Below are 13,503 nucleotides of genomic sequence, written 5' to 3' on the forward strand. Positions count from 1 at the left end.
TGCCCCTTTGGCATTGATGGAAAAACCAATTGATTTAACCTAATTGATTCGGATTGCTGTGAGATTCTAAAATGCTGAAATGCTCTCCCCCTGTCATCAGAATTCTCCCCCATACATTAGTCTTCTCCTTTTTTCTTCAGTCTTCCCCCCTTTTCTTTAGTCTTCTCCCCCTTTGACAACAATGCCAAAAAGTAAAGAACTAAAGCATAATTTCTTCCTGTATGTAGTGATTTTCTGCTATTGTGTGTCAATTTAGTCTCGATCAGAGCATTTATGTCTTTAATTCCTATTCCCTATATTGTTTCCTACACACCTTTAGAAAACATCCTAAAGTGTGTAAATCAACATCAACTCCTAAAAGATATTCTATAGAGTCATCGAATTGATGCTTTCATCGAACTCGGTCAGTGAGTAGAAGATAGGGGTAGGACCCCTAACTTACTTTTGAGATACTCAAAAGTGTCCCTTGGCAGTGGCTTGGTGAAGATATCTGCTATTTGTTCCTTTGTGCTAACATACTCCAACACCACTTTCTTCTCTTGAGCTTCTTCTCTAAGATAATGATATTTGATAGAGATGTGCTTTGTCTTAGAGTGCATAACATGATTCTTTGAAATGTTAATGACACTAGTATTGTCACAGAATATAGTTACTGGCTCGGTAACTTTCTCATTTATACCTTCCAACAGTTATTTGATCCATGCTATGTTGGTACAATTCAATGTTGCAGCAACGTATTCAGCTTCAGCTGTTGACTGTGAAACACATCCTTGTTTCTTGCTAAGCCAACTCACTAGTCTTTCTCCTAAAAAGAAAGCTCCTCCACTTGTGCTTTTCTTGTCATCAATGTTGTCTGCCCAATCAGCATCAGTATAAACTTTTAAATCAAAGTCATTTCCTTTTTGATATACTAAGCCATAATCCTCAGTGCCTTTCAAGTATCTGAAAATTCTCTTGATTGTTGTCATGTGTGTTTCCTTAGGATTTGTAGAGAATCTTGTAACTATACCTACTACATGTGCTATGTCTGGCTTGCTGTGAACAACATATTGCAACTTTACAATTATGGATCAGTAAAGTGTCTCATCAATAGATGCAGATTCATCATTCTTTAATAGTTTACAGTTGGTAGTCATAGGAGTACTTACTAGTTTTGAATCCTCTATTCCAAATTTCTTCAAGATTTTTTTTATGTATTTGGATTGAGTAATGAAAATCTCATTTTTTATTTGCAGTATCTATAAACCTATAAAATACTTTATCTCACCGATTAATGACATCTCAAATTCTTTGCTCATTTCATTTCCAAAGTTCTTGCATAAAGAGTCATTTCCACAAAAGATAATATCATCAACAAATATGGCTGAGATCAGTATTCCATTTTCATCATTCTTCATGTACATATTGTTGTTTTCACTTGTCCTTATAAAACCAATCTTGATTAAATAAGAGTGCAATCTTTCATACCATGCTCTAGGTGATTGGTTTAGACCATATAAAGCTTTGTTCAATTTACATACCTGATCTTTATTCTTGTCTTCAACAAATCCTTTAGGTTGTTCAATAAAAACTTCTTCTTCTAATATACCATTCAAAAATGCAAATTTGACATCCATTTGATATACCTTGTAATTTTTGAAAGAAGCATATGCCAACAATGTTCTTACTCCTTCAAGTCTAGCCACAGGTGCAAAAGTTTCACCATAATCGATTCCTTCTTCTTGAGCATAACCTTTGCAAACTAGTCTTACTTTATTTCGAATGACCTCACCTTTTTCATTCAGCTTGTTTCTGAAAATCCACTTTGTACTGATTACATTTTTGTCCTTCGGTCTTGGGACCAGTTTCCATGTGTCATTCTTCTTGATTTGATCAATCTCTTCTGACATAGCATTTATCCAATCTTCACTGTTAAATGCCTCTTTCACTATTCTCGGTTCAAATTTAGATATTGGACATGTGTTCTATCTCAGTTTGTTCCTTGTCATTACTGGATCATCCTTATCTCCTATAATCTGACTTGATGCATGATGTCTTCTGACATACTTGGCTAATACAGGCTCGGTAGAATCTGTATGATCTTCTTCATCACTCAGTAATTGAATATTTTCTTCATTTCCTTCTACAGTTTTCTCGATAGGACTTGTCGGTTGAACATAGACAAATTCATCATAATCTTCTGGTTCTTTGGAATTTCCTTCATCATTTCTTTCTGCAAATTCATCAATTTTCACATTTGCACTTTCTACTATTTTGTTAGATGATTTGACCAAACATTTAAATGCTTTACTTCTAGAAGAATAACCAAGAAATGTTCCTTCTTCACTTTTTTGATCAAACTTGTCATTTCTATCATCTTTGTGTACATAGCATCTACTTCCAAATATTTTAAAATAACTTACATTAGGTTTCTTGTCATACCAAATTACATATGGTGTCTTCAAAGTTCCTTTCTTCAGTTGTACTCGATTCAGGGTGTAAACTGCTGTGCTTATTGCTTCTCTCCAAAATGTTTGTGGCACTTTCTTTTCAATCATTAGGGTTCTAGCACAATCCACAATAGATCTGTTTCTTTTCTTAGAAATTCCATTTTGTTGTGGAGTTCCTGGTGCAGAGACTTGTCTTTTTATACCATGATCATTGCAGAATAAGTTGAACTCATTAGATGTGAATTCTCCTCCTCTATCCGATCTAACACATTTCAGTTGTCTTCCTGTTTCATTTTCAAGTCTTGCCTTGTACCATTCAAACATTTGAAAAGCTTCTGATTTTTCTTTTAAAAACATAACTGGCATCATCCTTGAATAGTCATCCACAAATAATATGAAATATTTATCACCATAATAACTTTGAACTTTCATAGGACCACAAAGATCAGTGTGCACAAGATTTAAAATTCCCTTAGAAGTGTAAGACTTACTTGTAAAGCTTGATCTTGTCATTTTACCCATCTGGCATCCTCGGCACATAGCATTCTCAGGTTTTTTCAAACTCGGTAGACCTCTTACTCGGTGCTTCTTACTTATTTTGATCAGATTATCAAAATTTACATGACAAAACCTTTTATGCCATAACCAGGTATCATCTATCTTTGCATACAAATATTTATTCCAAGTTGAGTCAAGGTGAAATGTGTTACCTTTTGTTTGTGTCCAAGTAGCAGCTAACTTTCCATTCTTGTCATGAACTTTGACAATTCCTTTCTGAAATTCTATTCGATATCTTGTATTGTTTAGTTGTGCTACACTCAACAAATTATATTTCAAACCTTCAACCCAATAAACATCATTGCATCTTGCATTGTCAAGAAGTGTTATGGATCCTTTACCTTTTACCGGACATGGTGTATCATTACCAAATCTTATATAACCTCCATCATAGTCTTCTAACATAACAAACTTGCGTTTATCACCTGTCATGTGATGTGAGAATCGACTATCTATGATCCAAGAATCATTAGTATTTATGTGAGATATTAGGGCTTTTTCTTCATACCTTTCTTCATCTGATCCATCTTTGATAGCCACATAAACTACTTCCTCTATACCAATTTCATCTGATTTATCATCATTGGATTCCTCATCGGCTATTAAGCATGACTTCCTATCTCTTCTCCTGAAGTCTCGGTATCCTTTGTAATGATTATCTTTCTGTCTATCATCTCGATAATCTCTCTTTTTAGTAGATTCTTTGTCAGGACAGTTAGAAGCCATATGTCCTATCTTATCACAATTGAAACATTTCAAAGGTAGTTTTCCTTTATACTTACCTTTACCTCTCGGTAACCTTCTGGCTAAAAGTGCTTCAAACTCTTCTTGCTTTCTGATTTCCTCATACAGTTTGTACTTCCTCCATGTTCTTGCAAAATCTTTCACTTGCTCCACTGTGATCCCCTTTAGTGTACTTACTCATTCTATCATTGTAATCATCAGATTCACCAATATGAAAAGAACTAAATGCATATTCAACTTTATTTACCGATGACCCACTATTATCAAAGTTACTTAACTCAAATGCATGTAGCTTACCAATAGTAGCATCTAAAGAAACTAGCATATTGGGTACAGACCTCAATTCATTGATTGCAGAGACTCGGATTGCATAAGCTGGTAGAAGGGTTCTTAACAACTTACTTGTTATATCTTTTTCTTCAATAGTTCCACCTTCTCCTTTGATTTGATTAACAATCTCCTTTAGTCTTGTACTGTACTGGGTTATGTTCTCACCTTCATTCATCCTCATAGATTCAAGTTGTCCTCTTAGACTATCCACTTTTGCTCTTTGAACATGTTCATCACCTCCATACACATATATGAGCTTGTCCCACATTGACTTTGCATCATTGCAGCCTTCTAGATCATTAAACTCTGAGTCGGTCAATGCAAATGTTATTTCAATCATTACTTGGATATGTTATTGCTTTGCCTTTATCTCTTCCATTGTTAATGGATAGGTGCTTGGTGTGATGAAATCATTCTCCATATAATTTACAACATATTCTCCAACTCCTGATAGGTGCAACTTCATCCTTTTCTGCCATGTAGAGAAACTTGACTTGTTTAGCTTCGGTGCATCCCTCTTATACATCTTTGGATCTTTGCCTCAAGTACCTTTAAACTTTTTCTTCAAGAGTCCAAAGCTCTGATACCAATTGATAGTTTTGATACTTAATGTTAAGTACATATGCCAAGCTAATAAGATGAGAGGGGGGGGGGGGTGAATTATACAAACTTAATCTTCCATAAAAACATCAGATTCAACCTCGGTAACATATACTTTAGTAATATAACCAAAACCGTTAAACATGCAAACTCAAAAGCCTATAAACATCATAACACTCATAACACCAGATTTAACGTAGAAACCCAACTAGGGAAAAACCACTGGAGGATTTCAGACCCACTAAGAAACATACTCTTCTAGAGTATGCTAGGTTAAAAGCAAATCCTGTTAAAGATTACAAACACATTGCTAGATGTGACCCGGTTAAGGGATTTCCCTCAGATCTGTTAGGATCTTCACCTTGTTAGAAGTGACCTTGTTAAAGGATTTCAAACACTCAATCAGAATGTCACCTTGCTAGAGGGTTTTACAAATAAGACTGTTAAGTCCACTCGGTTAAGAGATTTTCTGTCACTTTACAAAATAATAGTAATAAGAATCTATTTGCAACTTCACATCTAAAATGCTAAAGCAGATTCTTATTTTCTCAATAAAATATAGACATAGAACTAATCTTGTCCTTCTGCTGGGCTCTATACTCTATTATTCAAACAGGTCTTCAAGCTTTTGTGCTCGATAATCACTGTAGCTAGGAAATCAAAAATCATCAAAGCAAGTAATATTAATAATAGCTCAATCACAAAAGCAGATTGCAATGATCAATCCTAACACACTCAATAGAGACATGAAAATGAAACATTCAAAACTAAAGACTATGCAAACCAGATGCAGATTCGAATGTCTCCTTCATGCGGCTCCATTGTCCTTCTTTCTTCTCCAAATAGCTTTGTTGTGGATCTCACCTACTAGTGCATAAACCTAATGTGAAAGCAAGATTGACATTGGCACAAGATTACTCAAAGTGTGATTGATTCGACAAAGTAATTCAAACAAGTGATTATTAGATTGATAATGTGATTATTAGATTTGATTGAAGAAATTCATCCAATTTATAGACAAATTGGAGAGATGATCAAATTAGCATGAAGAGATTCAAATGGAAATTGCAAATCAATAATGACAATTATGACAAATCATGACAAATTTGCACTTTCTATGCAAAATTGATTGATTGATAATTCATGACAAAATTATGACAACTTTCTATCTCAAAATTGATTGATTGTCAATTATGACAAATTATGACAAATTGAAATGTCATTCCCATGAAATTAGGAGGAAAATAGGAGAGAATTGAAAAATAGATGAAATTAGGAAATTAGGAAATTAGGAAATTAGGAATTAGAAATTAGGAATTAAGTGAATTAATTAACAATTTTTTCATTTATTAATTAATTCACAAAGAGGGAAGAATTAATTAGCCAATTAAATAAACATTTAATTGTGACAAGAAGACCTAGGATAAATAAATAAATTATTAATCCTAGAGGGAGAAATGACAAACAAGGTTAAATGATTAAATCATGAAACCCTAGAAGATGAATTAGAAAATGCAAGAATGACAATTAGGTCTCGAGAAAAGATAATTGATATCGATTCGATCATGATTTTGAATTGATAAATGATTCATACTGATAAATGATTTGATTGATAAATGATTCATACTGATAAATGATTTGATTGATAAATGCACCAATTGACGAGGAACAATGACTAATTGATCCAAATTGATATGATTGAGAAGGACGACGATCGATGACAAATCGATCGCAAAATGACAAAATTGACAAGAAGACAAGGATCGATGACAAAATAGATCACAAGACGACAAGATTGATGACAAATTGATCAAAAGACAAGAATCGATGACTGAAGATTGTTATCGACAAGACCAAATTCGAAAGCGAGACAACTGAAGAATGTAGAAGGACTCGATGCTTGCAAATGATAAAGACCAAGTGCGTGACATAGGAGAAATGTTAATGCGATGCAAAAACCTAAAATGAGGCAATGCGCAAATGTTAAAGTATGATCCCGCAAGCGTTGACCATTTTTAGGTGTCTACATTTTGCCCCTCTTTGAGACAATGCGATTTAAGCATTGTTTCAAAGAACAATAATGAAAATGCCCTAGACAATGACAATGACATATGCATGCCCCCTCGAGGAATCGATCGGAAACATGCAGAAAAGAGGCCAAGTGATCAATAAGAATGATAGAAGATGATAGGTTCGAACGAATTTAAATGGACTGACGGAAGAAATGTTAGTGAGAAGAAATTAGACAGAGGACAGTTAGAGACGAAGAAAAACTTGCTTTCAGTAATGCACTTTGTAGGTGAGAACCTTTATTTTAATGTAGCAAAATGGATGCGTAGCATCATGGCATTGAAGGCCAGAGCTGAAATGCAACCCTTTTTGCAAAAGACAGACACATCATAGACAAACAACAATCACAACAAAAAAAGAAAAGGACCATGAACCATCCTGGTCAGTCTAAATCACTCAGTGACATCATCGAGCAACATAGGAACATGATCGAAGCCCAAAGATAAATTAGTAAAAAGATAAGATGCACAAATTCCAACAAATCAAACAAACATCTTGATCTTCACTGTCAAAAGTTGAAAGTGCTGATAGGATGATCGTGCTGTCTGGTTTCAGGGAATGAGGTACCCCGTCTAAGACAGGACACAGTCTGGTTTCAAGTATACCACACCCTGTATAAGACCCATGATAGAAGATACAAGGACAAATGATATTGAGGTTGATTGATATGACAATTTTGATCAATTTGAATGTCTTGGTTTGATTGAAAAAGTTCATCTGTTTAAGCGTGATTTGATTAAAGCACAATGTTGGATTGCGTGTCATTGGATGTATACTCAGTGATTTGTCTTATGCACAAAAGGGATCATTTATATTTTTTGTTTTTTTGTTTTTTTGAGATTTTATAATTTTTTGTGTGTTCATTTTTTTCAGGACTTTATTTGATGTTTAGGGATTTTTTCAGGACATTATTTGATTTTTTTGAATTATTTCAGGACATTTTTCAATTTTTTTTTTGGATTATTTTAGGACATTTTGCAATTTTTTTTTTGAATTATTTCAAGACATTTTTGAATTTTTTATGATTATTTTAGGACATTTTTCAATTTTTTTGAATTATTTCAGGACATTTTTCAATTTTTTTTTTGAATTATTTCAGGACATTTTTCAATTTTTTTTAAAATTTTTTAATGACTTTGCCCCCAATGTCTAGCAAGGCAAGGAATATGATAGGTGAATAAATAGGCTTTCTGAAATGTTGGTGGATAGAGGGAAGACAAAGGCCTTTTATTATGGAGACAATGGGACAAGAGACTGGATATGACAATGTAAAGCAGTGACATGGCATGAGGGACATGTCAAGAGGTGTTTGAAACCATGTTTAAATTTTGCGTCCTTATGTCAGATCAAGATCAAGGAACAGAAAGAGTGTATGGATAGTGATAAGATATGGATAGGATAAGCAAGACCAAGAATGGATAAGGGACATGGACTTAAGGTCTGTCGGGATAGGATATAGGATAGGCTAAGGGATAGTGGCGGAAAGTTGCAATAAGCTAGGGAATATGGATGAAAGGTTATAATAAGCAAATGGATAAAGACCAAAAGCTATGATGGACTAAAAGCTGCAAACAAGATGCATGATTCTCATGACGATCTTCAGCCTTGTCAAGATCAAAGGTGGAAAGACGAAACTAGACATGAGGGACAATAGGATATGAAGGGTAATGACATGGTATGATAGGATAATGGAAGGATGAAACTTGCCCCCAAGTGTGGTATGCAAGAAGTTCATAGATTACGCATGACACCTGTTTGCCAGGTTTTCATCACGGTACTTGCCCAAGGCACCTATTTACCAGGTTTTCACTAGAGGGCGAATTATTTTTGCTTTACTTTTTTTCTTTTCTTTTTTGTCTTTTTTTTTTGTATTTTGACTTTTTCAATAGAAGATGGACACATGATAGGGGATGGAAGAAGGACTCAAGTGTCTTTTTGTTTGGGTAGTAGCCTTGAAAAAAAATAGACCATGACCTTTAAAAGTATGCTTAAAGACGTTGGTAGGATAAGGACATGGAAAATAAGATGAAACTAAGGCAAGGATTTATGTAAAGGATTGGATCAAAGGGATCGAAGGATGGAAAATATGCATTGGATAATAGGTAGGGTATTGGAAGAATTGGGCTTCAGTGGATAGAAATGTTGGCAAGGTTGAAATTGGCACACACCTTGAGGGGTGATGGACTGATGGAGGAAAAATGGGTCTCAGATTGTGAGATTTGGATGGAGGAATAGCTTGGGATTTTAGGACATAAGGGCCCAAAATGGATGAAGAAGGTGATGGAGGAACAAATTTGAGAGGGTTGGATGGAGGAATAGCAACTTTGGATGCCAAGTTGGATGTTTCTTTAGGCTTTTGTGCTTCAAGGAGCCGCTTAGGGATCCACATGGTTTTTGATTTTTCATGCTTTTGTGGTTCCTTGGAGTGCATTGCTTGCACAAGGGATTTAGGAACCATATATATTTTGACTTTGCTTTATTTTTCTCAGTGGGACTTTGTGACCTTTTGAATATTTCTTTTTCTTTATAGATCAAATTTTTCTTTGCTTTGACATGTCGATTATATTGGACATGTTGATCCTTGAATACATGTGGATTTCTAGACTTATGACTTTTATACTTGGCATCCAAATTGCTTGGAGGGGAAAAGGAATGCATGGATGGATATGAATGAAATGGATTTCTTTTGGATGGATGAAATTTACTCAAGGATGTGTGCCTTTGCTGACCTTGCATAGAGGACGAAGGGATATAAGGACCTAAGATGGATGGAAGGGATGATGGGGAAGGGATATGTTTGGATTTTGAAGGGATGTTGGATTTAGTAGGGGTACCCACGTCTTGAGAGTGAGTCGTGTAGACATGACCCTTAAGATCTTCTTTCATATTGAAGGGTTCTTTCTCATGAAGGTCTACTCCTTTGCCTTTATGAATATCTTGACTTGTAGGATACTCTTTTCTTTGGGAAGAAGACGTGAGTCCATTATGAGGTGGATATGATATGAAAGAAATAATGAGATCTTGAAGTGGATCGGATTGCACCAAAGTGGAAGAACCCATTATGCATGTCGAGGGTTCATGAACATCTTGCATTGACATGTTAGAATCATGAGGGGGATTAGGATCATGAGGGTGACTAGGATTGTGTAGTGGACATGGTTCAATGACAGGCTCTTCAAGAGATGGAATGGGAGAAATAATGGGATCATCAAAATAAATACGATCTTGGAGTGGATATGCTGGATTAGGATGTGGAGATGGAGGAACAAGTGGATCTTGTGGAGGATTTAAAGGAATAATTTGATCTTGACAAGGAGGAAGATCATTGGAATCCTCTTTAAAGTTGCTTTGCTCTTGACTTTCAATGGGATCATCATAAAGGATGGAAAGGATATCTTGATCTTTCTCAGGAAGTGGAATGTCAATGGGATTTGAAAGGACATTTTTTTCATGAAATGGAAGGGGATCGTTTGGGATTGGATGGACTGGGATATCTTGATCATGCTCAGGGAATGGAGTGTCAATAGGACTTTGGATAGGGTGGACAAGAATAAGGGAATCATCATGAGTGTCTGGGAACATGGGGTCCTAGTCAACAATTGGATGGGATGATAAGGTTTCAAGATCTTGATCTTGATCTATTTTAAGACACATTTCTTCATGCTCTAAATTATCCTCTTGACATGGGGTTGGACTTCGGATATGCATGGGGGATTCTAACAAGGAGTCAATGTTTTGGCATGAAGGAAATGCACTTTGAACATTTGTGATGGATTTTGGCAAGGAATCAATGCTTAAACATGAGGAAGAGGCTTCGAATGGGGTCCTCTAAAACAGGTAATGGAAATAAAGTGCATGGTGGCATTGGGTCTTATATTTCTGAAACATGACAAGGATGTGCATCATGAATTGGATTATCTTGGCAATCAATTATGGATAGCCCTTGGATAATTGCATCCTTGGGTGTATTGTTTGATAAGGACAATATGGAAGGTTCTTGTGAAACTTCTAAAGGTGTAGGGATAGATGCCACTGGAGAGTCAATTTGTTTGTGGGGAGATGAGGCATTGCTAGACATAAGTGTATTATCTTGATCTTCTTCAAAGAGCTCACTTGGTAGGTTCCTTAAGAGCCTTGCAATAAAGCCACCTTTCTTTTGAGGTTTTGACATAGTTGTATCTGGAATTTGAACTTGTTTGGCAAGGAGTTGGTTCTGATCTAATGTCATGTTTTGATATTGGACTTGGTTCAATTGTTCTGACATGTTTGAAACTTGGGTTGGTGTGTGCTGCAACCTTTGTTTTTGAATTTGTGATTGTGGTTGTTGACATTGATATGTTGATTGAACTTGTTGATATTCCACCATTGGTTGAACTATTTGTGGACATTGTATAGTTGGTTGGACATATTGTTGAAATTGGACCATTGGTTGTGTTGGTTGTATATGTTGGACCATTGGTTGTGTCTGTTGTATATGCTGGACCATTGTGTCTGTTGGAAATGTTCGAACTGTTGAACAATTGGTTGTGATGGTTGAAAATCTGATTGATAGTAAACACCTTCTTGTTCTTGTTGTGGAGGCACATAATGTTGTTGTTGATGTTGTCTCCTTTCTTGAAATTGTTTCATCATCTCTATTTGGGAGAGGAGAGATGGTATGTCTGATCGTTCAAGAAGAGATCTTACATCAATTGGCTCAATCTTTGGATTTCGACTTGGAAATTTTTGAAACATTTTGGACATTTGTGATCTATTCTTCTCAATGTTTTTCACTCTTTGTTCCAATATCTCCTCTTCTTGAGCTAGTTTCTCCTCTAGTTTTTGTATTTGGACATTTACATCATCATGATAAGTTTGATCCAAGTTCCGAGACATGTAGAGATTGGATTGACATGATTGATTGCTCAATTGTGATGACATGGCTTCGTAAGAAGGTTGAGACCTCATTTCAACAAACATGTCACTATGCAAATGCAATATTTTTGGAATTTTTTTTTTCAAGGATGATGTATGATATGCAACTAAATGCAAACTAAATAGATGAAAATGCAATCTATGGCAAGCATGCAATCTATGTTTTTGGTTGTTTTTTCAAGATTTTGACAAACTTTTTGGAATGCAAATCTAAAAGAGACCCTTAGGAAATTGAAATGATATCTAGACCTCAAAGGACAAAAGGACCAAGTGACAATAGGACAAATTGACAATGTCTCCCCTATATGCTTGGATACTAAGCTAGGTTTGACCAAATGACATTGATGACAAAAAGACAAAAGTTTGATAAGGTAAAGGCTTCCTAACAATGACTTAGGGTTTATCAAAGATTTGAATTACTCAAGTATGACAAACCTAGTTTTTGAGACTACATGCAAAGGGACAATTACCATGCAAATGACCCTAATATGATATGATAATGACCTAAGCTTAATGAAGAGACCTAGGGTATGCAAATATGAATGTATGACAATGGTATTACTCTAACGCAAGAGGACACATGCAAATGGATGACTCTTATTGATATGCAAAGGAGTATGACTTATATGGAACCTAACCTTGATAGTTGACAATGAACTTGCAAAAATGCAAACCTAGGATGAACCTAAATCTAAGTGACATGAATGTTGAGACAAGATTTTGAAAAATGTTTGACAACCATGTTTGAAGATGTTTTTAACTTTGTTGGATGAAATGCTCTTATGTTTAACCTTGTTTTGAATCAATTTGTCTTGTTTTTGAAATGAGATACAATTCAACTTTTGACAAACAAAGAAGACAAGATATTTTAACTTAGACTCAAGACAATCATGCTCATTCACACATTTCTTATGGTAGGCAAGGACATTAGGTACTTGAGAGGTAGACTTGTTATGGGATTCAAGGAGAACACATAGATGCTTGACCCCACGGGCTCCCCTTCATGGCACTCACTTCTTAGGGCAGCCAAGCATCAGTCCCCATGGAAATCTCCCCATGGCGAACTTAGTATCTCTTCCAAGTATCTGAACTTGTCCTTCTCAAGCAACTAGAAGGATTTTTGGCCTCTAAATACAAGGTGTTTAGTAAGGATTTCTGTTAAGCATTACTCCTTGATGTCACGCAAGTGTGATTGAGACATTAAGCCCATCAAGATACCAAACAAATGTAGTCGCGCAAGCATGATTTAGACTGTGAGGTCCTACTTAGATGTTGATATGAGAAAGAGTTCAAGGGTCATCACTTCCCAAGTAACTACAATTCCCACGTAACCCTTCCTTCAAAGCTTTCGCTCATCAGGTATTTATTTATAGTGAGTTAGAATGCCAAGGTATTCTAGCTGTACTCACTTTGGGTTGTTCCCTTCTCACGATTGTCACTTGCTTGCAAAAGCAAATGGTCGGGAAGGCAGGCCCTCTAAAGGTGACACACAATCAAAGACATGAGCATGGTATTGAAGATCTAGATTTCTGATCACCCTAAGAAGGATGAGAGCATACTCTCCTACTCCAATGTCAAACTCAACAATCAAATCAAGCATAGATTCATTCCATCATATTTAGAAATCACTAGGTGCCTAAATATTAATTGCAAACACAAAGTTTAGTTGTAGTCCAAGGCAACCTGCAAAACCCAAGTCAAAAGTTTGATGTGTTTAGTCTTTGACTATCGAACTTGCATAAAATGTGTTAGTAGTTTCATTTGTTGTCTTTGTCATGCATATGCCAAGGTGCTGCACAGAGAATCAGTACCAAAAAACCAAAAAGCAGAAATAGAATGCAAAACAAAACAATTATCA

The sequence above is a fragment of the Cryptomeria japonica genome, chromosome 7 (assembly GCF_030272615.1).
Source record: "Cryptomeria japonica chromosome 7, Sugi_1.0, whole genome shotgun sequence".
Classification (NCBI taxonomy): domain Eukaryota; kingdom Viridiplantae; phylum Streptophyta; class Pinopsida; order Cupressales; family Cupressaceae; genus Cryptomeria; species Cryptomeria japonica.